We start from the raw sequence: 5,059 nt of genomic DNA, 5'->3' as shown, positions 1-5,059 counted from the left end.
TCATTTAATCTTTTCACCAAATTTAATATGATATGTAATAACAGAGACTTAACCTCAAGCACATTGAAATCTGCATTAAGACTTAAAGCAAGAAAATTTGCAAATTTTGATATGTTATTGATATAAATATATTAATATATAAAAATATATATTGATAATATAAGTGCAATATATTTATACAAATCAAGTGTTTTCACGAGATGAGGTAGTTATTACATATTCGCTTGATTATATGTCATATTCGAGTTGGTTAAAATAGCCCATTGTGCAGCTCCAGTACGACGTAAATAGAATGTCTACCTCAAACAAACAACGATTGCACTATATGTTTATGTTATATTCTGATATCTGCTGATATATAACTATGCTAATATGCTGATATCTGATATGTTCTTTGGGAATGTTGATAGATAATAAATTGTTACATTTGATTTTTTAATGTTCGATTTTTATGTTGGAAACATCATTTTAAAATTGAGGTGAAATAGCCAGCAGCAGTCTGCCCATCCAATTAACCGTAAAATTTACGGTAAAGAGCAATTTTTATCTTTACTGTTTTGAAGCAGTTTACAACTAGTATAGGTAGAAAAGCATGAATACAAAACTATACTGTTTTTTAACCATTTACAACTAACATGGTTTCACAACCGAAAAAAAAATAAATTTAACTGAACATTGGAGCTAAGCTTTTTGTTAGGTAATGGGCATTGATTGTGTTGTCAATTAATTGAGTTGTGTTTTATCAAATGAACTATTGAATTCAGTGTAAATAGTTATCTGGTAGCTTCACATATCGTAAGTGAGGGGAAACACTAGATTTTTTGTGTTATCAGCTTTATGGTGCTACCATCCATGCAAGAGTGGGAGAATCGTATTCCAATATTCCAGGGTCACAAATTGGGGAATGGAGAATATATTGTGGTGTCATCGCTGGGACACGAATTTCCGTTCTGTCGATCATCAAGGAACTATGAGACTTCATTAGGTGAGCCAAATTGTTGCGAAAAATACTGGTTGTTTAACAGTATTGAAAGCAGTTAATAAACGGATTTTAAGAGTTAACAGTTTGAATACCATCTTATTTATGGTTACTTGACTGTTTTGTTTGAATATGGTAAAATTAATATTTAAATTATTATTTAACCATTTTTTCCAAGGAATTTCTAACAGCTTATTATTGTGTTTGTGTTTTTAGGCTTGGTATGTTTTTTTTTCTTTTCACAGCACAACCCATACGAAATACACTGTAGTTTAATTATTTTAAATTTCTATCAATATACATCTTTAATCTCTGATTAAATTAATTAAATTATATATATTCATGTCTCATTGTATTTGTTTTAATATGATTATAAGCGAGACGTTATTAAAAACTTAATTAGCATAATATTATTAGAAAATTTCAGAAAAGCAAAGCTGTCGAACTTTCTGCTGTAGAATTTATTAATAAGAAGAAAACTCAGAAAGAAGATTCGATCGATGGTAGCCTTTTCAGCAGAAAAGCTTCAAATATTACTTTCGCTGAAAAATGGCTTACAAAGATGCCCTTAGTATGATTTTAGTTTTTACCATAAGTGCTATTTTTCAAATAATAAGGATTTTTCCAAATGCGTTTTTCTGAAAATATATTGATTTCTTGAACTCGCTGACTTTAAGATTTAGGATATTTTTTAGATAAAGATTTAAGATCTTGGTATTAGAAGATAAAATGCTTTGCGTTAAAAAGTAATGCATTTTTACAAAGAATATATTTTCTAAACTTTTTCAGCGATTACTAATCACGCAATAATTTTTTAGTTTACTTAATAAATTAAAAATAGTTTTGTCCCTTATTGCTCAATATAAAATACTAAAGTTTTGCTATTTAACCAATTTTCTGAAATTAATCTTTAGATTCCGCAACCATATTTATATTAGCTTTAGAAAAAAAAATAATTTTGTGCCTTGCGATCTAAGGTTATAAAGATTCCAAATCATCACTTAACCTATAATTGCTTTGATTTGGAGTAGTTAATTACTTTCCTCAATTAATTATGAGTAATCTGCAGTTGCTTTGTTGTGGAATTAAGAATTGCTTTTAAGAAATAATGATAATTAATCTACGATTACTTTGATTAGGAATAGTGAGTAATTTTTCTGATTTATTATAACTAATTTGTAATTGGCTTGGGTTAAAGAGATTAATTTCATCGGATTATGATAATTAATCTACCATTGCTCTTATTTCAAAGTTCACTAGTCAACCAATCCTTTTTTGGTTTAATTAATAAATTAAAAATGATTTTGACCCTTATTGCTCAATATAAAATGCTAAAAATTTGTTATTTAGCCAATTTTAAAATTTAATCTCTATATTCCTCAACCATATTTATATTAGTCTTTGAAAAAAAAAATTTTGTGCTTTGCGATCTGAGATTATAAAGATTCCAAATCATCGCTTAACCTACAATCGCTTTGATTTGGGATAGTTGATTGCTTTGCTCAATTAATTATAATTAATCTACAGTTGCTTTGTTATATAATAGAGAATTGTTTTTATCAAATAATGTTAGTTAATCGACAATTGCTTTGATTTTAAATTGTGAGTTATTTTCCTGATTTTCATAATTACTTTGCAATCGGTTTTGGTTGAAAATGTACATTTTATCAAATTATGATAATTAATCTAATATTGCGTTGATTTTAAATAGTGAATTGCTTTCATCAAATAAATAATAACACTTGGAAACATTTTTTTCCAGTTGTATATGGTTTTTTAATAGATCTTCTATAATTTCGTATCACTGATTTCAAATCCGAAAACAAAAAAAAATGACATTTTTGTTATTTTTTTGTCGAAATGTACGAATTTAAAAACGTTACACATAACAAGGAGTCGCATAAGTATTGCGGCAAATTTCTAGAGGTGTTACAGCTCGTCATCAAAATTAAAATTACACCGGACACCATCCCCGGAAGCGGTTTTTCAATCCAGCGGTGCTTAACAACCCCCTCTCCTGTTTGATCCTTTCTTAAATAAAAAAGAACTTGATTCTGGACTTCTTTGTAGTTCAGGTAACGATTTTTAAAAGGAAATAAAAACTTGGATTTTAACCAAAAGAAAAATTTCCACAAAAAGAGGAGGTAGTCGTTAAAAGCCGCTGGATGGTAAATTAGCTGCCGGGAAAGGTTTTCAAATGCCGCTCGGAGCACTTCCCCATTATGAGCTGTTTCTTCGCTTGCTTCTAAGCTAGTCATTATAGAGAAGTGCCCCTTGCCGCACAGAACGACATTTCTTTGCATGGATCATGCATTTCTATGTAATGCTAATCCCGATGATGAACCCTAATTCCCTTAAAAGTTTGTCACAACATTTACGCTACATTCTGTTATATATAACGTTTGACACTTTTAAAAAAATAGACTAAAAATGTCATTAAAAAAACTGTAGCTTAAGAAATCCCCTCAACCGCATTAGGCATGATCAAGTATTTGTATAGGATAAACTAACCAGTGAAGGAACACTTAAGCCTCTCTTGCCTTTTAAAAAATCATATTGATTTCAAAATTCGTAATTTTGGTTAAATGACAGTGTCAACATATTTGTTACTAATTCCAAATTATGAATTAAAAAAAATTCAGAGAACTTACATAATATTGTTTTAAAGTTTTGGAGGCTCAAATAACAAGTAGTAAGAAGACCAAGATGAACACCCAGTAAAGAAACACTTAATTTTGGTTATTTTTAATGCTTTTTATGATTTTATTAGCCATACAAATATTTAAAAACAACCCTATTCTTGAAATTATAACATATAAATACATGGAAAATGTTAAATTTTTTTGTAATCATGAATTGAAAATTAAAGTGTCAACATATTAACACATACTGTTTATTCACTGGGAAATCTATGCCCAGTAAAGGTACATGCCTGTTCCCTCACTGGTTAGAAGTTGTTTTTCGTATTTTTAGCTACTTTTGATGCGGAACATCACTAAAGGTACAAGAAAATTGAAGTTCATCTTTTATTTTCATTAACTTAGAAAAAAAACCAGTAAAGGAACATTTGTTCCTTCACTGGTTTTTCATCGTTTGGTGATCCAGTGAATAAACAACCCCTTATCTCAGTACTTTATTATGCTATGATGCTTAAAAAACTAAAACGTAACTTCAATAACTATATTTTGAATTCTTATTTTCACAGTGAGAAAAATAAAACTATTGCATGCAATTAATTCCACTTCAAACATATAAATACAAGCACTCACCTTAAAGTTTTTTCAAGGAAACAAGGTGTTGCAGAGATAATAACAAATTCAAAATTTTTTCCAGAGAAGTCTATTTGACCAGGTAATCTAAAACATTGCTAGATGACTTCCTATTGTTTGGCAGTAAGCTATTGTTACCAATCAATCTAAAGAAAAACTTTTAAATTCTTATTTTTAATCAATATATAGGAAATGTTCCATCACTGGGTAGTGTTCCTTCACTGATTGGTTTACCCTAAATGCAACGAAAACTTTTTTTCAATGTAATTAATTTACAATTGAATTAATTATATGGAATAGTGAATTACTCTTAGAATAATAACTGCCAATAAAATTTGATATCCTGCTTTCTCCTTTGATTAAAATTGCTCTATGAAAACTGAAACTAATTTATGGAACTCTACTTTTGCCATAAACTGTTTCAAATTAGGAACGCAATCCTATTTGTATCGTTTGGTCTAGATTTTCAAGATCTTTTTCTTTCTTCCTATTTATGTAATTTTACTTAGCTAATAAAAGAGCACTTTAGCTCTGGAATTATTATTTTACTTTTCTGAATCTATGTAGTTTACGAAATCCAGTTTCTTTTTCGTCCAATGGTTTCATGACGAATATATATTTACAACCTAAAAATAAAAAATAAACTGGAATTATCTGTCCAACATGAAAATGTAATAACTTTTAAAGCAATAATTTATTTTGCTTGTTGAGAACAAACAAATTGCTGACGTTATGGTTGCGTAGGGAAAATCAACAACCGCACGTGAAAAACATAAAATTCATTTGTTAGTTTTAGAAAAAATTAAGTAAT

The sequence above is a fragment of the Parasteatoda tepidariorum genome, chromosome 12, assembly GCF_982258835.1.
Source record: "Parasteatoda tepidariorum strain Cologne lab strain chromosome 12, Ptep-v5.0, whole genome shotgun sequence".
In the NCBI taxonomy this organism is placed as follows: domain Eukaryota; kingdom Metazoa; phylum Arthropoda; class Arachnida; order Araneae; family Theridiidae; genus Parasteatoda; species Parasteatoda tepidariorum.
Note: the sequence above shows the minus strand (reverse complement) of the source record.